We start from the raw sequence: 26,263 nt of genomic DNA, 5'->3' as shown, positions 1-26,263 counted from the left end.
ATTTTCTCTTCCTCCCTCCCTCCTCGTGCCCCAAGATGGTGTACAATCCCATATGGGTTCTACACATACATTCCTGCTAAATACGTTTTCACCTTAGTCATGGTGCATGGAAGAATTAAATTGAATGGGAGAAACTGTGGGAAAAACCAAACCAAACCAAAACACAAGAGAAAATAATTTCCTTCATTCTGCAATCCAATTCCATAGTTCTTTCTCAGGACGTGGAAGATATTTTGCCTTAAGAGTCCACTGGGAATTTTTTAGGTCCTTGCATTGCTGTGAAGGGCTATGTCTACCAGAAAAATTCCTCACATATTGTGGTTGTTACTGTGCACAAAGGTGCTGGGGATGGAAGCTCAATTCCATGTGGACAGTCTCGGGCGGGTAAAGGTGGGGACTTCTAAATCTTAGAGTTCTCATGAGGCCCCCCATAATACACAAGGGAATCGAGGAGTGAGACTGAGCAATCTCGTGTATTTCCGCCTCTTCCCGTGAGAAACGTGATGGGAGGAGCATCCCCCTCGAGACTGTCCCGGATCTGGGCACACCTATTGTTATCTAACAGGCATGGTATTCAGGTGCAAACTATGTGGCCGGAGAGCTTAATTAGGATCAGGAAAGCCTGAAGGCGCTCTTAAGCTTGGGAGGGGTCGTTACAGGACAGAAGGCTCCGTTTTTCCTCTCTTCGCTCTCCCCTCCCCCTCTCTCCCCACTTACACTTCTGCTTCCAATCTCTTATTATAAGATCTTTGCCTCCTTGGGAGATTCCTCGCTCCCTCCTAAGGAAGAATTCCCCCTGCACTTGTAACCAGGACCCTGAATAAAAGCCTAACCCTTATTCGACTCCAGAAAGTCTCTTCTCTCATACGTTTATCCGGTTTGGCCAGCCGAAGACCTGCGATACAGGTAAGGACACTCGGGTAGCCCTCAGGCCTCTAGGCCTGGCACAAAGGTCTCCTGGTTCTGCTCCTTTCACTCAGCATCAGTTCATATAAGTCCTTCCAGGCCTCTCTGAAGTCTTCCTGTTCATCATTTCTTATAGCAGAATAATATTCTATTACATTCATATACCACAACTTGTTCAGCCATTCCCCAACTGATGGCATCCTCTTGATTTCCAATTCTTGGCCACCACAAAGAGAGCTGCTATAAATATTTTTGTACATGTGGGACCCTTTCCCATTTTTATAATCTCTTAGAGATACAGTCCTAGAAGAGCTATTGCTGGGTCAAAGGGTATGCACATTTTTGTAGCCCTTTGGGCATAGTTACAAATTGCTCTCCAGAATAGCTGGATCAGCCCACAGCTCCACCAACAATGAATTAGTGTTCCAACACTCCCACATCTCCTCCAACATTTGTCATCTTCCTGTTTTTTCATGTTAACCAATCTGATAGGTGTGATGCGGTGCCTCAGAGTTGTTTTGATTTGCATCTCTCCAATCAATAGTGATTTAGAGCATTTTTTCATATGACTATAGATAGCTTTAATTTCTTCTTCTGAAAACTGCCTGTTCATATGCTTTGAGCATTTAGCAATTGGGGAATCTGATGGTGATTTCCCGCAGGATAACCTTAGGCCTTAGTTTCTTCACCTGCAATAAGGAAGGGTTGACCCTCTGAGGTCTTTTATAGCTCCTATTACGATCTTTGATAACTCTTCTGTAAATGATATACCTCACATATTGGAGGCCTTCTCCTGTTTATTTTTTCCCCAATACCCTTAAGAGAACAATATAGAGGTCAAGATGTTCATTTATTGTCTCTCCTGCTATATGGCTAGGTAACTTTTTTCTCTTTTCCTTCTGTTTTCTATCTATTCATCTACCTATTTATCTATCTATACTATCTATCTAAATCTATCATATTCTTTACGATGTCTTTATGTTGCTTTTTGTGCACAAGTTGGTAATATGCAACAGTCTATTTACACCCACTGTATTTTTCTCTGTTGCTTTTGAGTTGTCCATTGATTTATTCTGAGAGCATGAGATTCCATGATTTTTAGTCTTGTAGGCTTATATTTTATTATGATCAAATCAGTAGATCTATTAGAAAGTATATTTTAATTGTTGACTGTGTGCCAGGCCCTGTCTTTGAGCTTTGTATTTAGGGATGTAAATGAAATAGTTCATGCTCTGAAGCAACATGCATACTTCTAAGTATATACAAAATACACGTAAAAAACCACAGAAGGTAATTTGGTGGGAGATGGCTGTCCTGAGATGAATGTTGATTGGCATGGGAGAATAAAAAATGGCTTAAGGAAAACGTATCAAATAAGAGGAGGCAACTATTGTGGGCTGTTTTCACCTGTGTTTATTCAGAAAAAGGTAATAGCAATTGTTCAGGCCCAATTTTATCATTCGTTCACTTATTAATTAATTCATCCAGTCATTTATTAATCTCCTTGTTTATTACCATATTCACCTATTTTTCTTTATCTATCTATCTATCTATCTATCTATCTATCTATCTATCTATCTATCCGTCCATCCATCCATCCATCCATCCATCCATCCATCCATCCATCCATCCATCCATCCATCCATCCATCCATCCATCCATCCATCCATCTATCTATCTATCTATCTATCTATCTATCTATCTATCTATCTATCTATCTATCTATCTATCTATCTATCTATCTATCTATCTGTCTGTCTATCTATCTATCTATCATTCTATGTATATAGTAGTATTTTTAGGACAGTGTAAGATCTAACCAAGAAATGATCTTCTTAGCTAGGAGAAAAATTCAAAAATTCAAATTTAAAGGATGAGTTATTCCTTGGACCATCACTGGCTAGAGTTAATTAACATGCTTCTTAAGTAAGTCTATTAAAATATTTTTAGACAGCAAAAACAAATCCTCTGAAAAGCAAAAAAACAATGTAACTATTCTCTCTTCCCTATCTATGCCTTACACCTCTTAAGTATTTAGAATGTTTGTTGTGTTTTTGAGATTTTTATATTACATTTTCATATCATAAGACTAATAATACATATGAAATATGTATTATTAGTTAATAATACATATGAAATATGTATTATTAGTTAATAATACATATGAAATATGTATTATTAGTTAATAATACATATGAAATATGTATTATTAGTTAATTAATAATATTATTATTATTAATATGTATGTGAAAATGTGCACAACATTCTACATCTGTTAATATTAAAGATGTTAATATTACGGTATCTCCAATCTAGAGGAATGAGCAGAAGAAAGGAAAATAAAGATTATTTTATGAGGTCATCAATTTAGTTAAATATGTATTTATTAAGAACTTTATCTTTGCAAGGTGCTACAGGGAATAAAAGCCAATCCCTAACCCTTGGAACATAGTAATAATAAAACCATCATCATATTTGTTAGTATCTTTTTTACTGCTGTAATCTTTTGGCAACTGGGTAAACTGGTTGATCCTCAACGGATACTGTTAAAACTCACCCATCTTTGCTACTTTATTCAGAAGTGGAGTTTAGACAAACTGAGAGGTTCTCAGGCTCAATTTATTTTCTTGTCAAGTTCTTTAATAGCTCTTTGTGTGTGGTTGACTATTATGATAAAATTCATCTAATTAACTATCAATATTTGACAGACCACTTTTCAGCAGTGTCATTCATCTCAACAGAACAGTAATTTCAATCAAGGAAAACTATACCAACCATTCAAATGAGAGAACTCAGCAGTAGCTCAGTCTCATCCTAATGGGTTTAATAAATAAAATCAAATCTCAGAATTTCTATCAGCCAATGGACCTCATTCATATTGTGACTGAGGCTGTCACTACCCATTCATAAAGCCATCAGTGTGCAGAACTCGTCCCAAAGAGGTAATAGAAAAGGGAACCATATGGAAGAGAGCAGCACAAGGAGTCTCATCTGAATTTTTCATCTAGTAACACATAGTTTATTTTTGTCACTTAGATACTGGCCTGCATCGGTGATCTCATCATTGTAACTGCTCCCCTTCCCAGTGTAGATCAGAATTCTTCCAGTCCTTTTCATTCTATGAGGTAGACAGGTAGCAAAGCAATTAGTGCTCCTAGCTCGGGCACGTATTAGCTAGGAGACCCTGGGTAAGTCACCTAACCTGTTCTAGCCTCAGTTTTCATACCTATCCAAAGGGAATAACAGTAACCTCTACCCTACAGAGTTTTTGTGAGGATTGAATGAGAAAAATACTTTGCAATATAGAAATGATGGCTCTTATTCTTATGGGATTCTTGTCCCTGTCTTTCAAGAAATATTTCATGGAGGATCTGCCCCACATGACAGATGCCTTCCTCTGCTCTTTTTAGTTCTTTGTGGATACAAATATAGCAGTAAGCTGCCTTTCTATGATCATTCTTTCCTACTACATGACCAACCCACCCCCCTTTCTTGTTATATGTGTCTTATTGTTGGTAATATTAAGTGTATATATGTATGTGTGTGTGTGTGTGTACAAATTTAGGGTTAGGATACACACACACACACACACACACACACACACACACACACACTTATGCTTCTCTCATCCCTAGGCTCAGCTTTGTCTTAAAGCAATGCACCAAGGAGTTACCATTGTCTTTGCTATTATTTGGGATGGGGTGGGGTGGGGGTGTGTCACAGAACATTATAGACAAAGGCTTCTATTTCTTTGATATATTGAAGGATTTCCTATGGCAGTGACTACAATATCTTTCACACCTCCTTTCCCTCCCCAATCAATGTTTAAAGCTTGTTAGCAGCTGTTAACTCAGGGCGCTGAGGTATCACTGCATATTATTGAAGTGGGAGGCTAAAACCCAGGAATATCTATTACAGTCTAGGATGATTAAACTACTTCTTGGCTTCCCATAAGATTTTAAATTCAAGGAGAAAGCAAGCAAGGGAGAAAAGATTACGCCTGAACAGTCTTCATGATAAAATAGTAGTAATTAGTTTGAACAAAATCCCATAATAGGTTTTTTTTTTTTTCACTTTGCAGGAAACCAAATGGCAGACAGATAAAACAAATTACTTCACTCAGGGTAATTAGCAAGCTATTATAAGGTTCTAACCATGTTCCTCCATGACTGTAAAGATCATGCTCCATTTTCCTGAGAACTTTATGTTCCTTAGAGCTAATACATTCAAACAAGTACAAAATCCAGAGGCTACTGCTCTATAAGCAGAGCAAGACATTAGTGTTAAAGCAGGGAAGTTGGTAGATGACAAGCCCTCTAATGATTTCCTCATCTGTAGAAAGAAGATTCAGATGAAATTTGAAGGTCTTCCTTACTTATAAGTCTTCCCTGATTCTCTCAGCTGGACTGTGGGTCTCTATATCTCTTCATACCTACCCCATGCAATTTATTAAGGGCTTGATTGTAAGGAATTGTACAAGATGCTGAGGATACAATGACCAAAAGAGACAAAATATAGTCCCTGCTCTCACAGATGGGAGTAAAGTGATGCAAGAGAGTCCCAGGGGTGGGAAACCTGCGGCCTCAAGGCAACATGTGTTCTCTAGGTCCTCAAGTGCAGCCCTTTGACTGAATCCAAACTTCACAGAACAAATCCTCTCAATAAAAAGATTTGTTCTATGAAACTTGGACTCAGTCAAAAGGCTGTACCCAAGGACCTAGAAGGCCACATGTGGTCTTGAGGCTGCAGGCTTCCCACCCCTAGAATAGACCATATAAATAAATATGTGTGAGGAGTCCCTGGATCCCTAAGGGGTTCATAGATAGATTTCAAGGGGTCCATGAATGAGAATGGGAAAATTACATCATTGTTTCAATGCAATTGGTTTACCTCGTAGTACTACATATTTGATTTTATGCATTTAAAAATACTATTCCGAAAAAAGGATCAGTAGACTTCACCAGCCTGACAAAGGGTTCCCTGAAACCAGGGAAGTAGCACATGGGCTGAATCTCCAAGTAGGCTAGTCATTCTAGGAGCTGCAGGTGAGAAGGGAGAGTATTCCACATATGGGGGGTAGTTTTCACAAAAGAGGAAGGAGGTAAGAGCATGACATTGCTGGTTTGACTTGCAGTTTCCCATAATAAGCCTATAGAAGAGTCTAGAACCAGAAAGACAGGGACTTATATTGTCAAGCTGAGGAGTTTATAGTTTATCCTATGGATAGTCATTCATTCAAAAATCTTTATTAAACACTAGCACGGATCGGGCCCTGTGCTAAGAAGTAGAAACAGGTACCAAAAGTATGATTTCATTTATATTAATATGCAGATGAGAAAACTTTCTAAATGCCAGTTAGCACTTTCTCTTCAATTTACAATTTTAGAATTTCCTAGAGCACTGAGAAATTAAGCTATTTGCCTAGGGTCACTTAGTCATTATGGGTCAGAAGTAATACTTGAATATAGGTCTTCTTGGCTCTAATGTTGACTTTCCATATACTATGCCATGGGTACCTCCGCATAGGTAAACTGAAACCAAACCAAAACTTTCCCTGCCCTCAAAGAGTTGAGGGGGTACAAACATAAATATTTAAGGGTGGTAGTTGTTCAATCATTTTTTTTGTGACCTCATTTTGGGGTTTTCTTGGTAGAGATACTGGAATGGTTTGCCATTTCCATCTCCAGCTCACTTTATAGATGAGAAAGTGAGGGAGCAAGGGTTAACTGACTTGCCCAGGGTCACACAGCTGGTAAGTGTCTATAGTAAGATTTGAATTCAGGAAGATGAGTCTTCCTGACTTTGGGACTGCCACTCTATTTACTGTGCCACCTAGCTGCCCCTAATGAAGGACAGGCTAAATCTATGATATTCTATTTTGTATTATACCTATTTTTGTGTTATTTTCCTCTATATTAGATTGTGATCCCCTTAAGGGCAAGAACTATATTTTATTATTCTTTGTGTCTCTAACAGTGCCCTGTACTACTAGGTGCTCAAAATATTTTTAGCTTGCGGAATTCAAGAAATTCTATAATACATAGGGAACAATTTTCTAGGTTTTTATGTTCTATTAATTTTTTTCCTTGTTCATTTGGTTTTTTATCTTGTATAGTGTAAAATTCGTAAGAGTCTTCATTCAGATATTACACAGTCACTGGGAAGATAAGGTTATGGGTTGAGATGTACATTTATTTATCAAGGTCTGGGATTCTGAGTTAAAAGTCTTATTTTTTTTCCCCCTATGTCCTGGCCATTTGATTTGAGATAAATAGCTTCTTGAAAAGGAAGAATTGTCCTCCCAATGGAGGTCATAGAGAATTCAAATTAATTCCTAATCAAAGATGACTCAGGAAAACAGATCTTTTACATAATGGTTTGATTGAAGGACACTGAGACCTTCAGGTTTGGTTTGCTTGCTAGCTGACAAAAACAAGGACAGCTTTTTGTACCAAAAGAAGGGAAGAAAACACAGTGGTGCAGGTTTTCATCTGAAAATAGACATTATAAGACAGAGCTATGTTATACAAGTCAAATTCAAAGATAACCAAAGTTATTTTCCTAATATGCATGGTTAAAATAGCTTCATCTATAAAGAAAAAGGAGTAACATCCATGAGAGGGAAAAAATTGAGATGTTTTTCTTTTTTTCAGTATGACCAAAAAACAAATAAAAACCTCATTATTTTTGGTTTTTAAATCTTATAACTCTGTTTTACAATGATTTCATTTTCTCTATATTCCTCTGAGGATTATATGTATATATAAATAACATATACATGGGTACATTCTAAGATACATGTGTATATGTGGGTTTCTATATCTATATACATTTCTATCCATCTATATGGCTAAAGATATGTATATATTTAATATACACTCATCTTTGTCTGTCTCTCTCCCCCTCCCTCCTTCCCTCTTTCCATACACACACACACACACACACACACACACACACACACACACACACGTAGATCACAACTCTCTATTCCTTAGTAGACTGTTTTATAATTAATGTATCTGGAAAAAATGCAGGACTCTGTAGCCAACCTTCTGATCACGAACCACTCTAAACTCACTTAGGCCAGTCTCAGATCACAGACGCAGTTCACCACTAGGTACCCACCTGAAGTCATTCAAGCTCGGTAGGAACTCAAAGGACCTTTTTTTCCACTGGCATAGCATCCTTGAACACAGGGTTACTTCCCTACCATAATGAAACATGAGTAGGACTTTAGTGGAGAATGATTACATGATCACACATAATTAATTTTTATATGCATATATAATTATATGTAGTATGTAATAAGAAAAATATATATAATTGTACATATAATTTGCATGCATATATAAAAGTATTACAGGCTGTCCCAAAAGTCTCAGTGTAGTTTCACTGTGCTAAGACTTTGGGGATGCTCGGTATACATGTGTGTTTGTTTGCCTACTAAGTCAGTCAACAGGCATTTGGTAACTGATTTCTATGTCTGGCAATGAAATAAGTGCTGACGATACAAAAAAAGGCCAAAATGCAGAGATATGTCATATATATGTATGTGTGCGTGTGTGTATATGTATACACAGACACGCACACACACATATATACATGTATGTATATATAAGTAGATAATGTATTTATATGGGAGGTAGCATAATATAGCAGTCATCAAATTAGGAAGCCTAAGTTTGAGACACCTTTTACATATATTAGCTCTCTAACCATTGGAGAGTAAGTTCACCACTCAGAGCTCCAACCAACTGCCTGCGATCATGCTGTAGGCATCTTCCTGATCTGCCTTGGAAAAGGGTGTTTCCATACCACAAGTTCTTTATGGCAGAGAAATCACAGATCTGGATTCTCCCTCAGCATGTTTGTATATGTATAGATATATCTACATATTCCAATAGAATGATTTTATTTGAAAACTTTAAAAAAATAGCTATCAAATTTCATTTTTTGCAAGCAGTTTTTTTTGTTTTTTTTTGTTATTGTTGTTTTAGTCTACTACTAATTTTGTTTTTCACTGACTTGATATTTCTATAAAAAGGTCTTTATAGTATTTCTTCTTTCCCCTTATCCCTCCCACCATTTCACCATTTTAGTTTTCCATGTATACAGTGCACTGTAACAGTAAGCACCCCAACATACACAGGGGTCCTACTGTTACAGGTTCTCTGATCTCCTTTTCTATTCCCTTCCACACATAAATATCTCAGACTACCCTTTTGGTGACTTATTTTCCCTTTGAAATCTACCCTTGAAACAATGAGGAATTGGGGAAAGGGAATGGGGAAAAGGTGAAAAAGAAAAGATAAAGGTGAGGACGAGAAGCCAGAAAATCATGTTCTCCTCATCCTCACCACTAAAGTCCTTAGTGAAGCTTTTGAATATTTAAATGCCACAATCTCTCTTTTTCAAATAAAATGATTCATGATGTCCATTGTTTATATTTGCAACAAGGAAATTATTTAAAAGAAGATAGGGAACTTTTCTAAACAGTTTTCAGAAAGATATAGATTATAGAAGTCACTCTTGAAAAAAAGTCTTTCTTAATTCTATGGCAGAATAGTAATGATAATAATAATATTAATAATAATTGGTATTTTGGTATTTTTACCTTAATTGTTGCTGTTTAGTTGTTGGGTCATGTCTGAGTCTACATAACCTCATGGACTTTTCGGATTTTCTTGGCCAAAATACTGAAGTGGTTTGCCATTTCCTTTTCCAGTGTGACTCCATTTTACAGATGAAAAACTGAGGCAAATAGGAGTTAAGTGACTTGCCTAGGGTCACAGAGCTAGGAAGTGTCTGAGGCTGGATTTAATCTTCCTGACTCCAGGCCCAGTCTATCCATTGCACCACCTAGCTGCCCCAGTTACCATGATGGTGAATGTTGATTAGACATTTAATTAATTTTTAAATGTTCATTATAGTGACAATTAAAAAGCAGCCTTGGAATCAAGAATTCAATTCCTGTCTTTAACATATACTGGATGTGTAACTATATACAGGTCGCTCAACTACATGCCCTCCAAGTAATTCTCTAAGACTATTTTAAAAATCTATTAAAGAGTCAATGAGCAGGTATTTATTAAGACCCAACTATGTTCCAGGTATTATGGTAAACACGGGGCATAAAAATACAAAGGTGAAAAATCTTGGTATATAAGGAGATTACATTTTATCAGGGAATACATGTATGTACATATAAAATATACAGATATGCGCACAAGCATATACATGTACTGTTATCCCTTCCACATCACAACTTCCCGTATAATGGTTTCAATGTGCTGCAGGTTAGCATAAGAAATGAAATGGAAATTTGAGGGAGTTTTGTGGAAGTCACATATAACATGAAAAGGCCAGCAGATAATATAAAAAAAGTTTAGAAACTCAGAAATGCATAAAATATATGTATAGGAATGGGAATAATGTTTTATAAGATTGGACATAATGAATGGGAACCTATTGGGAAGAATTTACAAAACCAGACAAGTTTGTGTTTGATCCTAAAGGCCATAAGGAAACTATTGCAGTTTGCTGAGTGTGGAACAGACAAGGTCAGGTTTTGTTTTGAGAAAATCAGTCTTAATGCTACATAGAAGATAAGTCAGAACAAGGAGAGCAAGGAATTGTCAGTCTTCATGGAAGGAATGAGTTCCCTACACCAACAAAATCTCAGGTCTGAAATAATTTATAACTACTACTTAGTTTATGATAGAACTACAACTCATGTACTTTTTAGAATATTGGGATATTTTGATAATTTGTATATAAAAATACATGCATGCCTATTTCATTAAGAGAAATAATATAGGAGAATGGGGAAAAGTAATGAACTAGAGATCTAGAAGGGTGTATTCTACTCTCACCTCTATCACTAGCTACATGGTGGAGAGTTGGAGGAGGGCAAGTTATTTCAGCATTCACTAAATAAAGCTCCTATATTAGATATTAGATAAAAAAAAGCAGTGGCCTGAAGAGAAGTGGGAATTCCCCTAAAAGTTTTGACTCACCGAAGGCAATTCCTTTAGGTCTACATAACTAGTACAATTCTCTTTTTTTTAACTATGTAACTCTGTGAGGTGAGATTTTCATCATATACTTCAGCCAAAACAACATATAGCAACAGATGGAATGCAGAAGTAGATATAAAAATCCAGATGTTGTCTATTAGACCTTACATTAAAGAGAGTTGCAAAAATATGTTAAGCAATGTCATTCTTCTCACTAAGTTTTTTGGTTTTCTAAAATATGTTTTTCATTAAAAATGTGTTAGGTTTATATGCAATGGGTTTGTTATTGTTATCTTAAATGAATTAGACATCTATTTTAAAATTTCACTAGTTTTAATATCCAATATGGTAAATGTCAACAGATATATCCCATTTACACAAAAATCTCAATAGGTCCTCAATAATTTTTAAGAGTATAAAGGGATCTCTATTCCAAAAGTTAGAGAATTGTTTCGCTTCGAAGAACAAAGGTTGTTTTGGGAAGTGGTCATCAAGTTTGTTAAATTAGCAAACTTATTTTACCCACAAGGAGTTAGGTGATGCGGTATAGCATGCTGACTTTGGAGTCAGGAAGACCTGAGTTTAAACCTATCTCTGACACGTACTAGTTATGTAGACCTGGGCCAAGCATTTAGAATTTCTGAACCTCAGGTCTGTCATCTATAAAAAGAGGGAATTGGACTTAATAGTCTTTAAGGTCTCTTTCATGTCTAAATCTATGGCTCCATCATCCTACATCTTTGAAGGATTTAATAACAGAGGTAACTTTGTTCCATGATCTTCTAATTACTAATGTTGAATTAGGTAATGGGGCAGGAATAACCTTTATTTTATGTGTGTTGGGCCAATTTCCCTTTAAGATGATACTTGGAGTACTCATTAGTTTCTTTGCTTCCTGAGGCATAAAGGAATTGCCTTCGGTGAGTCAAAACTTTTAGGGGAATTCCCACTTCTCTTCAGGCCACTGTTTTTTTTATCTAATATCTAATATAGGAGCTTTATTTAGTGAATGCTCATTTTGTCCAAATAATTATCTTTTTTAACCTTTGGGATTGTATCCTTTTTTTATGTTTTAATAGTTAATATTAATAATATTTAATAATAGCTTTTACTGCATTTTGTCCATGAATATCTGATCGCTTTTTAACCATGAAGTTGAATCACTGAACACTTCTGTGTTATGTTTAATCCTGAAGAGGTGTGAACCAGTGACATGATCCTTTTCAAAAAGATCTACTACTGTCATAGAAAAAATTCAGTATAGAGTTCAAGTGGAAGGGGGATTCCTCATATAGAGTGATTCCTCTAATCTAGAAGCTCTTATTTGCGGTTGAAATCATGCTTATTACATCAAGCTATGACAATCTACAAAGTTCTACAATATGCTTACAAATAAGAATTGTTTAGGAGAAGTGACATAAAAGATGTTGTCAAAGAACTATATGAAAGAAAAAGAGGTGGGCTGTTCATGTTGTAAGAATGAAAGATGATCAACTGATGGCCTTTGTGCTTCACTGGTAACCACAAAATGGTAAGGAATCTAGGGGGAGCCCTTCTCCCCCATCCTACTTTGGGTACATTGGATAGCTCTTGGGAGGAAATGGACTAGATCCACACAGGATGAGAAGGTGCAGATGCGTCATGATTTGCATCATTGGTGGGAACATATCCATGTTGATAAGATCATAGGTCCATGAAAATCTTGAAATATTTTACTAACAATTATAAGTCAATATAAGCTGAGTGAGGGACTGAGGGTGGTCCTAGCCCTCTCATACAACATAGGTTTGGGGGTAAGCTATTTTTAAAAAACTATTCCAAGGTCATTTCTTTCTACATGGTTGAGGTTCTCTGGAATCTGTGTATTGGATGTCACTGTACTAATAGCCCTTTACTTGAAAGAATTACTGTACAATTACATGTTATGTCTTAGGATCAGACCCTTCACTTCTTAATCATTGTATTGGACTTTCATGTTTTTGTGTCCTGTGCTTTCACAGTCAAATGTTAAGATCTCTTCAAGCCCCTGAAAATTAATCTATAATTTCCCACTTTCTTTTTGTTAACAAAACAAAACAAAGCAAAATCCATGGACACAATAATGCTGGGAATCCCATCCTGTAGGTACTGCGGAAGAATCCTATAGAGGGTAAGGAGTGGATTCTCAGACCTCAGTATTTATGTACTAACCTTGGAGAATTGACAAGAATACTTTATTAATTATATTTTGTTATTCTGAAATAGTAACCAGTATCAGAGGCTTCTACAGAATCCACTGGACAAGTGCTAATAAGAACACGTTTAAAAAAGTCAGATTGCCTGGGACCTACCCTGTATGTCTGCTTTTTACTTGGTAAGGTCAAAGAATCCTATCCTGTGCCAGTGCCGTACTCATCCTTTCTGAAAACTCTTTCAATAGATATTAGCTTCTTATTACTTTATTACTGCTATAAAACTGAGCGCCAGAATTATGGAATAAAAGAAGTCCTGCTATAGAAGCTATAATAGAAGCAGTCATAACTTAAATGTAGGCTTGAAAGATTGCCATAAAGGCAATCCTTTATGGAGAAAATACCTCCTAATGTCTCAATGTGGAATACAAACCCCCACAAGAAGAATTTTGCAGATACTGACCTCTTCCAAATGTGGGGCCTGCAGCACTTCCTAAGGGCACTTGTGGCACAGATACGTTATATAACATAAAGCAGGGGATGGATTATAAGATGAATATTTCTGTGATGTTATAACTGATAATTATTAGTGTGATGATTAAAGACAAGCCTTTAGCAGACAATTCCTTGGAGTTATTTTCTTTTGGGAAAAGAAAGAGAGAATGTCCTGAATCTTGTTCCATTTTACTGCTTCTTTTCTCTGTTGTGTCTCCTCTTCATCTGAAGTCATTCTTAGTATCTCATCTGAACTTTCTTCCCTGTTCATTTTGTCCTTGCTGTTTATATTTTCAGAATTAGAACAGTCAGCACTTGTTAAGCAACTGCTTTGTGCCAGGAGTGTATGTGGGGTTCACAGAGGACTAGCAGCTCTGGTAAGAGGGCTTGTTGAACCCTTTACAGGGCTGCTCATTTACCTTTGGTGTCTACCTTCACCCAACTCTCACCTATAGTTCCAGCAACCATTTGACAAAGTACCTCAGTCTGTCCTTAAGGCTTAATTCTTCTTTCAGAACCCTGAATACCGATAGTACATTCCTTATTTATCACACAGTTCACCCCTTTGTAATTGTAGTGGGCTTTGACCAGGCCCTGATTCTGGATGCCGTCCCCTCTAAGGCTCAATGGCCATACATAGATCTAGGATGAAAGAAGGATCCTGAGGGCAATGGTTAGGGAAATAAGGCTGAAAGAAGAAAACATCCAGGAATAGAAATATATGAAAGAGGAAAAGGAGTGCAATCTAGAGACATGAGCTCCCAGTCTGACTGTCAAACCGTGTTTTGACAAATGCTCATGTGACTCCCAGGCTGATGTAGCATTCCATTTGGGGGAATAGAAGCAGTCATCTTGAAAGGGCAGGACTGTTGTTCCTCTGAGCTGGTGAGATTCTCTTTATTTGTTTGGTCTAATGTTGTTAGTACACAAGATGTGAGGGAGAGACATGGGGAATCTGTCTTCTGACTAGAACTCTTATTGTGTTCAGTATTGCAATGTATCCTTGTTTTTTGTATCCTTTAATGATACTCTGTAAAGGTAAAATTAGGATTATTATTTCTGAGAATAAACAAATTCTAAGACATTTTAAGACAAATCTGCAAATTGACACCCCTCAGGATAAATTCATTTGTTTGTATCATTCTCTTGGTGTTCTCTATAAGTAGGTAACATATTCCACGGACTTGATAATTAATTTGTGAAATTATGAAATGGGGGCAGGCACTCCTGGGTCTTGGGACACTAGCCGGGAAAGACCATGATTGGCAACAGGAAACAGGAAGAGTTTATTCAGAGGTATTCAGAGAATGAGGTTTTCAGAGAGAATAATACAACCACATTTCAGTCACTTGGGGTTGACCTATCAGGCCTCATAGAGAGTGATATGGTTTAGAGCCTTGAATGTAGAAGAATTCAGGTCTCAGTTGAAAGAATGCTGGAATTAATGATGGTCTACCACAAAGGCTGCCCTCAGACTTGGCATAGACTGGTTGCCCTGATATTCTCCCTTTTTTCCTGATTGATGTTTTCTATATGATAGGGCAGTTCATACCTTAATGGTGGTTTTGCTTTTACATAGGGAAGGAGAAACAATCTTAGTTTCCCTTTGTCTTCATGCTTGACAGTTAGGATCTTGGCAAGGGACAGTGTGTTTGCTTAACATGATGCTTACTGTTCTCACTAGGGAAACTGTTTCCAATAAGTTAACACAAAGAGTTGAGATGGTATGGTTATATGGTTATATAAGGTGTGCTCTGTATGTATAAGACATATGTGTGTGTATGTATGTGTGTATATGTTGATTTGAGGGGAGCTGACCACTCTGTTCTCCCCTGAGAAAAAGGGGCATGGGACTAGAATTGCATCTGTCTTCTCCCTTAAAGCAAAAACGAACAAACAAAAATACCCTGCTAATTTCTCTCATCTCTATTTCTTAAAGGGTGGAGGGATGGGGGTGAGGAGTGTCTCACACTTACACTTACTGGTTTTGCCATTTCCTATCAAATGATAGTTACATAAAGGACTATAAAATGCGAGGAAACCCTTTTATCCAAGTAAACAGTGAGTAGAAACCAGAGAAGCTACATAAATTTGAATATATCAGAAAATATATGAGAGTGGATGTGCTCTTTAGATGGGATCTTCATCTCATTCCAACCAAGCCAAAAGGCACCATCTCATTCAAAGAGAAATTCCTCAGTCTCTGGAGAAGCAAACTGGAAATGAGGGATATGTTGAAGAGTTGGTTTTGTCTACATTTCTTCCTTTTAGAGTCTATTGTTTTTCCTCCTCATGTTTCACGTTAATCCCCAAGCATCTCTCAGAACATGGCTCGAGAATGTTACTCTTCTCTAAAGATCTTGCAACAACTTTGACCTTTGTTCAATATCATATCATCATTCTCCTCACCAACACAGAATTTCATTCTGAGGGCAGCAGAGACCTGCTTCTCTCCCACTTAACTTGGTTGGGGGTTGCAAAAACATGGCTTTTAAGGTATTGGCACTGGAGTTCAGAGGCCAAGAAACTGGGTAGTGGAGAAGGATAAGTATATAGGAGGACTTACTGTTGGGCAATATCTGTCATAAGACAGCACAGATCACCACAGTAGCCAGCACTTGACCAAAATATTAATACTATTATTTTAAGTTAACATACTAAAACAGAGTCTTCTCTTGAAACTTCATAGCACTTTCCCCAAATACATCAGAATTCATATTTAAGCTAGAAAATCCAGGGAAATGTTTTTGCTGAAGGTTCAAATGGAAGTGATCCCATTAAAAGACACAAAACTGGGTTGATACTAAGGGAAGCTATTCTGGATTAGTAGCCATTTTTGGATTAATGATGTTGCAATAATGTGAATCAGTGGCAGGTAGATGTCTGAACAAATGATGCTGGACATCAAAATCATTCCAGTTGTCAACTAATTTTGAAAGACCATAAAGAAAACTTGATGAATTTTACTCTAGAGTTAAGTGCAAAATCTCTTTCAGAGAAAAGGAAGGACAGAATCGCAAAGTTGAAGCTATTAACTTATACTGGAGAGACACTATGTGACCACAAGATGTCAAGATGCCAAACATTGTGATAAGTACAGTGTGTATATATATGTATATATAATATATATACATATGTATACATGCACACATGTACATATAATTGTAGATAAACTATCTACAAATGTACATATTTTTGTATAGACACAAAGGTATCACATGTTAGACTGAAATGAGTGCATAAGAAAGAAGAGATAAGAAAGAGAGGTCGAAGAATTTAGGGAAGGAACTACTGCTTCTAGTTATAGAACCAAGGTAGCAATCAGAGAAAGCCTCATGGAGAAGTCAATACCTAAGTTAGGCTTTGAAGGAAGAAGATAATTGTAATAGGTGGTTGCTGTGCCATTTTCAGGCATAAGGGATGGTATATGCATATGCATGGAAGTGGCACAATGTAGTATGTGGTCTAATCTAATTGAAACTTACATTGAGTGAAGGGCAGTAGTATAGAAAATATGTTGGAAATCTGTTGGTGAGAGATTTTGGAAGGCCTTGAATATCAGGATAAGGAGTTTATATTTTATCCTGTGGGTAGTCATTTTTTTTTGTGGGGGGGTAAAATGATATGATTAGATTTTTGCATTAGGAAGATTACTTTGGTGGTGATATAAAGGATAGATCAAGGAGAGCAGAGTTGAGGATGAAGCCATCTATTATTACAGTTGAAGAGGGAATGAGATAATAAGAAATTAGGTGCTAAGATTCTGAACCAAGTTGGTCAATAAAGTAGAAAGGAGGAGACATATATTATGTAGGATATTATCAACCTATACTTGATAAAAACAAACAAACAAACAAACATCACAACTGATTGGCCTTAAGAGGTAAGGAAGAAGGAACATTCAAAACTAATTCCCAGGTTTTAGGCTTATATGACTAGGAGAATGTCCATCAAAAGAAATAGAGGATTTAGGAGAGGCAATACTTTTCAGGGGATATAAAATTTTTGGTTTGCTAAGGTTCAGATGTTAATGGACCAATTGGATAGAAATGCATAACGGACAGCTGGAGATGCCAGACTGGAGTTTAAAGGAAAGACTTGGGAAGTAGATTTAAAGGTTATTGGCATAAAAGTTACTATTGAAGTCTTGTGAGTGGCTAAAATCAGCAAAGTTGAGCACAAAGAGAGCAAGGAGCGTTGGGGGTGTAAGCTCAGTTCCATGTGGACAGTCTCGGGCGGGTAAAGCTGAGGACTTCTAAACCTTAGAGTTCTCATGAGGCCCCCCAGGGAACAGCAGAGAATTGGGGTGTGAGACCGGACTATCTCGTGCATTTCCGCCTCTTCCCATGGGAAACGTGATGGGAGAGAGCATCCCCACCCTCGAGATTGGCCCAGATCTGAGCACACCTATTGTTATCTAACAGGCACGGTATGCAGGTGCAAACTATGCGGCAGGAGAGCTTAAGTAGGGTCAGGAAAGTCTGAAGGCGCACTTAGCGCTGAGGGGCCCTTACAGGACAGAAGGCCCCTCTTCCTTCTCTCCTCTCTTCTTTCTTCCCTCTCCCCTCTCTCCCCACTCCCACTTCCACTTCTGCCCTGGTCTCAGAGGTCGCCTAACACAATCAGAGCTTGATACAGCTGTTTCAAAAAATTCACATACTACTCCAGCTATGAGACATTTTGTGACTATTCCACGACAACCCCGCAAGGAAAGTAATACCCAGGCTGGAAATAAGGAAACATGGGCCATGGTAAAGGATACGGCCTCAGGGAAATGGCAAGGTCCGTATAAGATACTAATATGGGGTCCAGGGTATGTTTGTGTCTCCACAGGAAAAGAGGACGCGTGGGTTCCCATTAGAAGGATCCGTAGGTGGAAACCGGTGTCGGAGATGACGGAGACGCTGGAAACGACGAGCCCGGAGACCCCGGAGAAGGACCATGCACCACCTGAGTCTGCTACTGACAGCTTTGACCTTGCTGCGCAGAGAGGAAGCAGCACTCATCCCAACCACTGACATTGCTGCCCACTCCATCTAGGCATCTCCTTTCAGCGGCTGAAGGAGGACTTTGATATCACGAACCCAGGACACATGGGGGGTGACCAACTTTTCACCTGAACACCACAGGCTTGCCGTGAGGTCCATTTGCATGACTGAGGGGGTGGTGATGTGTAAGGCGCCACCACTGAGCTACTTCTCTTAGAATATGCTTTGGAATTAGTGATTGTACTTCCTCTTGTTGTAATTCAGCCATTTAGTTTCATCTTTGTTTTGTTGGATGCCTCTCTTTGTCAGTTGTTGTGCTAGCTGCAGATTTCTGTGTAAATGAAGTTCTTGTTGTGGGGTACTCATATGCTAAAGGCCTCCTGGTCTCTCTGGGCCTTCCAAAAGGCTTTTAATCACACCGAATATCAGGAAATCTAAATCCTCCAGCTCCCCAGGGCATTGTTGTTCATAAGCGGTCATTTGTTCTCCGACCGCTCCCCATCTTTCTCTTGATATTCCGGTCTGCTCGAGCCAGGGAGAGACCTTCCAAATCCTTTTGCAAAATTCTCGGAGGTCGTTTAACTCTATAGTCACACCCGCCTCCCTGCATTCCCTGTAAAGTATCTTAGCCCAGACCTCCTGTTCCTCTGGCTTTATTACTGGCAATTGATTCCCCATCCCTGCCCTTTTCCCATGGGTGTGGGAAGCTACTCACTCTTTCTCTCCTTCCGAATCTAGGATTCGGGACTCGTGTCTTTCACAGCCCCTTCCGGGTGTCCCAACCACCCAGGATATTTGCGCCTGTCCCTGTTTGGATGCGCCAACTGCCAGGCCTAGAGGCCTGAGGGCTACTTGAGTCTTACCTTACCTATCGCAGGTCTTCGGCTGCCCAAACCGGATAAACGTATGAGAGAAGAGACTTTCCAGAGTCGAACAAGGGTTAGGCTTTATTCAGGGTCTTGGTTACATGTGCAGGGGGAACTCTTCCTTAGGAGAGAGAGAAATCTCCCAAGGAGGCAAAGATCTTACAGTAAGAGAATGAAAGCAGAAGTGGAAGTGGGGAGAGAGGGGAGAGGGAAAAAAGAAGAGAGGAGAGAAGGAAGAGGGGCCTTCTGTCCTGTAAGGGCCCCTCAGCGCTAAGCGCACCTTCAGGCTTTCCTGACCCTACTTAAGCTCTCCTGCCGCATAGTTTGCACCTGAATACCGTGCCTGTTAGATAACAATAGGTGTGCTCAGATCTGGGCCAATCTCGAGGGTGGGGATGCTCTCTCCCATCACGTTTCCCATGGGAAGAGGCAGAAATGCACGAGATATCCCAGTCTCACACCTCAATTCCCTGCTGTTCCCTGGGGGGCCTCGTGAGAACTCTAAGGTTTAGAAGTCCTCAGCTTTACCCGCCCGAGACTGTCCACATGGAACTGAGCTTACACCCCCAGCAGAAAATACCCTGATCCATAAAAGCAATCTCTTTTACAGGGGTCTATCACCTCTCCTTTCACTTGAACTACTCTTATTTTCAAGAACTTAGATATGTCTATTTATCCCCCCCCACCACACACACTTAAAACAGTGCCCAGCACACAGTAGATAAGTACTGAGTGACTTTAACCCCTAACAGTGATTCTCAGCGTTTTGGAGCTGTGGCACCCTGAGGAGGCTTGTTTCATTTGGTGATTCCCAATTTACTTTTTGGGTTTAAGTGAATTAGAAATAATTTTTTTGTTTTGAAACTTTATTGGGAATTTTGTGATACCTCTTAAGATAATTAGAGACACCCTGGGATATCACAAAACCAGGATTAGAAATCACTGTTCTAGCAACATTAATCAAATCCAACTTTGCAAATAATTTTCAAAGAGTATTAACTTCTTCCTATTCCTTCACTCTTTCAGCCTTCTTCTCCCAAACCCACCAGGTCTAGCCTTTTGCAAAATTTCAGTGGGATCCATCTATGTTGAACAATTTTCTCCCCTGCCTTTGTCACTTTGTATAAAAGCAGACTAAATAAAACTATGTGGCTGTGCTAAAAATTGGGTATTTCCCTCCTTAGACATATTCCCATCAAAGCCAAACAAAGGGGTCTAAGGAGAAAAGAGTGGCCCATGCTTCTTTGAAGCCAGATGCTTTCTTTGTCATTAGCTTTTTTTCTGCTTTCTGGTCAATGTCTTGTTTTCAAGGCTGACCTAATATCTCTCTCCTAAGTGAGCATTATGCAAAATCCAGAGTACTTCACTGTATTAAAAGTCACTTTCTGAGAACTCGTAGGTCTTAGAGCAATTACAGATCAAGCTGACATCATCTTATTCACGTTTAGGAGAATTCTCGTTCCCCAAATAAGATTCATGGATTTTTTGAAAATGAATTGATGATCTGATAAAATAATAATGTACTGTATAGCAAAGAAGGGCTAAATACGTTTAGATGGGAGTTTTAAACATTATTCCAACTAACATTTGAAAAAGTGCATTAGTCAAAACTGAAAGTTATTAAATATTCCTGGGGTGCTCACAAGTGAGATGGTGATTAATAGAAATCTCAATGTAATAGGGAATATGAGATGGGGAGACACTGGACTATACTTTAAAGTGTTAGGAATTATAATTAATTGTCACAACGTGTATGATTCTTCAATTGGCTCTCATCTTTTGAATGTTCATTAGAGTAAAACACAGGGAAACATGACACAGTTCTTGCCTTCAGAAAGCTCACTGTTGGGGTAGTAAGGAGAGGGGATAAAGTACTGAAACATGAGAACATAAGGCTTTAGCTAAGTGGAAAGATGTAGTGTTCTAAAATGGATAGAGAATCAGGAAAACAGTTCAAATTCGCCTCTAATGCAAACTAGCTATGTGCCCAGACAAGTGATTCAGCCTTTCAGTGTTCCAGACTAAATTGCTGAAATTGTAAGTTACAGATGAGTTAGTAAAGGAAGTTTCCATTCCAGTAGTTTCTCAAAACTATTAAACCACAGCTCTGGGAACTCCTTTTCAAACAAATAAAACACAAAATAAAAAAAAAAAGACAAAACAATGTGCCAAATGAGTTTAATGGGTGATACATGTTAGACTTCAGAGAAGTGAGAGATCAATGTGGTTTATGATTCTGTGAAGGAGCAGGCCTTGAGCTGAACCTTAAAAGCTGGGATGGTATTAGGCAGCGATATGGATGATCCTATAGCAAGAACTCTTTATGATGGTCATCCATTTGTTTCCACTCATACCACAACAAATATTATACTATTTTCTAATTAATCTATTTTCTTTTTTTGTATCCTTTCTCTTGTCAGTAAGAAAATAAATTGAGGGCTATGTCTATGCAAAGAGACTCTATTTGATTGTGGTATCCAAATATGTTATCGATTTTAAGATGCCTATTTTCATAGGGTGGCCTTTCTCACTGTTATTAGCTTTGAACTCACATCCCTTCAATCCCAATCTGAGTCCACTGAGAGGACTCAGTTATGGAGATGCTAGTATTAAAAGGCACATTTGCATAAGCATATAATTATGCCAACTTAGTCTATAAACTCATCCATAGTTTATGCTTCCCCTGATCTATGGCTAACACATTCCTAACTTTTATTCCTCTAATTTATGTGAATCAGCGCTACTGTCTACCCAGCTACTGTTACCTTTCAATACAGTTTTATTCCCATCTGCGTGGCCCTACTATTTGCATGTCCCCATCTTTCCCTGGCTGCCTCTTCTGCTGCATTCTCTGAAACTCATGCTCACTTGTAGAAAGATCACTCCGTTTGGAGTCAGAGGACCTGAGTTCAAATTCTGCCTCTGTCACTTATTGCCTCGCATAAGTCACTTAATTTCTCTGAGCGTGTTTCCTCATCTGTAAAACAAAGTTGGTATAGTTGGTAGCTAAGGTTCTTTCCAGTTCTAAATCTGTGATCCTGTTTTCCTATTATTACCTTCATCTCTCTCTTGCAAACACTTTCTATCTTCTGGTTTTCATGAAAACCTGGCTTTCGCATTCTTCTTCAAAAAGGTGAGAGTTGGTGTAGTTTTTGTGCCACCCTGCCTCTTACAGACTCTCCCCCTGCCATGAGCATTCAGAAACCTCTCCTGTTTTGAAGGGGAGGTCCTTAGGCTGTTCTAAAACCTTGCTGTTGTCATCTATCAACTTCCTCCATCTTTACTTCTCATGGAGTCAGTATGCAGCTCACATATTCCTGTGTATTCATCCTGAACATCCTGACCTCTTCCAACTCACCTTCCTTAATCACCCATCTTTATGCTACTTCAGGTACTCTAAGGGGTGGCACCATTTCAGACTTTACTGTCACCCCAAATTCTTCTACATTCAATGATCTGGAGTTCAAAAATTCCCTTCCCTAATAACATTTCCCTGTTTTCACCTCTTTCACGACTTTACTCCTAGTAAATCTGCTTTCACTGAGACTTCTGGTGCCTGAGCTCCTTCCTGTTCATGGCTTCACTTGACCCTTTTCATGGTCTTGACTGTAGCTAGTTAAACAAGGCATGATCTTAGCTCCCTTTCTTCCTTTCCCTTCTATTCCTTGTACTTCTCCAGTTTAAGACCTACCAAAAACCTAACCCAATGTCACTTTCCATATATGTTTACTTCCTCCTTTACTGAGAAAATCAATTATAAATTCCCTCATCTTTCCTCTTCCAAAATTCAAATTTCTCTACACTTCCATCTATCTTTTCCCTTATTTTGCTCCACTTATAGGATCACAGATCTAGCACTGGAAAGAACCATAGAAGATAATGAGTCCAACTCCCTCATTTTACAGATGAGGAAATTGAGAGAAGTTAAGTGACTTGCCCAAGATCACATAGCTACTAAGAGTCTAAGGCAGAATTCAAACTCAGGTCTTTCTGGTGAAAGGTTAACAGTTACTCTATTTACTGTACCCTCTAGCTCTTTTAGTGTTAAGAGAACTGAGGCTAACTCCTAAACATGTACCCTTGATTATATAACCTCTTGTCTTTATTGAACATTTCCTGTGGATTCCATTTTCAAACTCTATTTACTCTGTCCTTGCTGTTTACAAACATGTTCAAATTTTTCCTATCCTTAACAATTCCTTTCCTTGACCTGGCCATTCCCCTCACACTGTATTTATTCTCCTTTTTCCCTTATTACTTCCAGTTTTTCACCACTCACTCATTCTTCATCATCTTGTAATCACCATTAAACTGAAGTTACTCTCTCAAATATCCAATGATCTCTTGATAACTAAATCCAATGGTATTTTCTTAATCCCATCTTTCTTGATCTTTCTCAACTTTTAACCTAGTCAAGAGAATCTCACATGTTGGCATATTCATCTTTTGCAAAAGAAGAAAGAACCTGTTTTTACATCTTTTCTTTGACATTTGGGAGATTTGCTTTAAAGTCTAATTCAAATGCTATGTTCTTTATGGAGCATTCTCTGATCCTCCAACTGTAATAATCTTTGTCCTCAAATGCCACAAAGTCCTTTGTTTTGTATCTCTCTAAAGCACTTTTTATTTTATCTTAAAAATTCAACTTTGTTTTATTTTCAGTTTGGAATTCTCTCCCCTTCTTCTAAGAAGGGGAGAGAAAAATGAAATCTGTTACATAGTCATAAAAAACAAATCCCCACATTAACCATGTCAAAAAAAGAAAGAAAGAAAAAACAAAGAAAAGAAAAAATCTTCAGTCTATATTCTAAGTCAATCAGTTCTCTAGCTGGAAGTGGATAGCACATTTCATCACGAATCCTTTGAATTAATGATTGACTGTTGTATTGATCAGAGTTCTCAAGTTCAACCGCATTTTTAAAAAATGTAATATTATGAATTGTATCATTCTGTGTTTGTGTTATTCTCCACTCTCCAATACACATGTTAGATTGTTGCAAGTTCCAGGAAGGTGGGGTCATTTCTTATTCACCTTTTCTTTCTTCCCAATTCTCTACTTCCTAGTTTTGAATTTTTGTCTGTATGTGAATCAGATGTCAGATTTCATGGGTATAAAATGAGGAAGCCCTCCATAGCGATGAAGAAACTCCCTCTACAAATGACTTAACTGCCCCTGCCAAAGCAGGTCGGCACCTGCAATGAGGCTTATATTCTTAGAGAATGTCTGGGGAATGGAGAGGTTATCTGACTTGCTCAGAGTCCCAGAGTCAGTATATGTCAATAGCCGGCCTTGAACACGGGGATTCCAGGTGCCAAGACCACCTTTCTGTTCACTAAATCATGCTGCCTTTATCCATAGTGGACGTACATTTAGAGTTAGTTGCTTGAATTGCACTGGTGCATTTTGCCACCTTGTATAATCTCCACACTTCTTAGAATATTCTAAAGGAAATTCCCCAAACTCCCCAAAGGCTGTTTTTGGGGGGTGGGGAATAAGGTGGGGGGAAATGACCATCATGATAACTCTTGGGGTTTGACTAGGGGCTCTGTCTGGTACCTCCAATAAGGAACCAAAGTAAATAGCTCAAACGATGGCTAGTATAAATGGACTTTTTGTTTATCATTGATTTTCACTACTCACTGAGTCATGTTCACTTGTTGGTTGTGGGTTACTTCATTTACATTCTCCTCTTTTTAATCATCTCCTTGGCATTTCTCCTTGTTAGTGATGCACCTTGCAGGAGTCGCGACAACTGCTATTGATTTGCCTGTGACAGGGCTGTGTTTTCCCCTCTCTCTATTGATTATCTGCAAGGACCCTGATGAAAGAGAGGGAGAGAGTGAATACAGTTTTGTGTGTACACTTTATTGTCAGGTGTTTCGGAGAAAGTTTTTTTTTCTTTTAAAAAAGAAATGCATCGCAAGCTTTAGGCCATTAGCTTTAAAATCAAATGAAAGTCAATCTGGCTGAGATGGGGGCAAGTGATGATAGGAAAGAAGGAATGGACACAGAGAGATATAAACAAAGCAACGGATCCAGCACAGAGGTTGAACCTGAAGAATTGTTGTACACAGTAGGATGTGAGCTCCTTGAGGACAGGGACAATTTGATTTTTGTCCCTGTACCTTCAATCCACATTAGTGACTTAAAAAATGTTTGTTAAATAGAACAGAATAGAATTGAAGCTAGTTTATGGATCAAGTCATTTTCATGGGTTCTAGGAGGTTTCATCAAGAAAGGTGAGTACATCATTTGTTTACTGTTACTGTGGGGACAACACAGAGTACTCAGATATACTACAGAGACAACGTTCTATATTTTTTTCTGCATCTTTGTGTTAAGGAACATTAAATACTGGATTGTTGTTGAAATTTGACTATTCTTTTATTAAAGGAAAGAGGAAGGACTCATAAATAGAGTCTCTCAGATGACAAGATTACGGAATTAGAATCTTGGCCTCTCTGGTAATGGAAAAGATTCTAAAGACCATCGAGTTTAGCCTCTCATTTTCTGGAAGGATGAGATAAATGAGGCTGAGAGTGGTGAAACGATTTGTATGAGGTGTGACTCAAATACAAGTCCTCTAATTCCAAATCTCACATTTTTTTCACTAAGCCATACTTCTTCCTTTTTATAGATCCTTGAAGAATTGAAAAGGACCCTGAGACTCAGAGTAGTATAGAGATTTATTTGAAAAGATGTTCAAATAAATAAGGTTAGGGTACTCAGGGAACCTGCAGAAAACAATAGAATCTGATTCATTCATTTCAGTTGTGTCTGACCCTTTGTGATCCCATTTGGGGTTTTTCCTTGACAAATT

Source organism: Notamacropus eugenii, chromosome 5 (genome assembly GCF_028372415.1).
Source record: "Notamacropus eugenii isolate mMacEug1 chromosome 5, mMacEug1.pri_v2, whole genome shotgun sequence".
In the NCBI taxonomy this organism is placed as follows: Eukaryota; Metazoa; Chordata; class Mammalia; order Diprotodontia; family Macropodidae; genus Notamacropus; species Notamacropus eugenii.
This window is presented reverse-complemented; position numbering follows the sequence as displayed.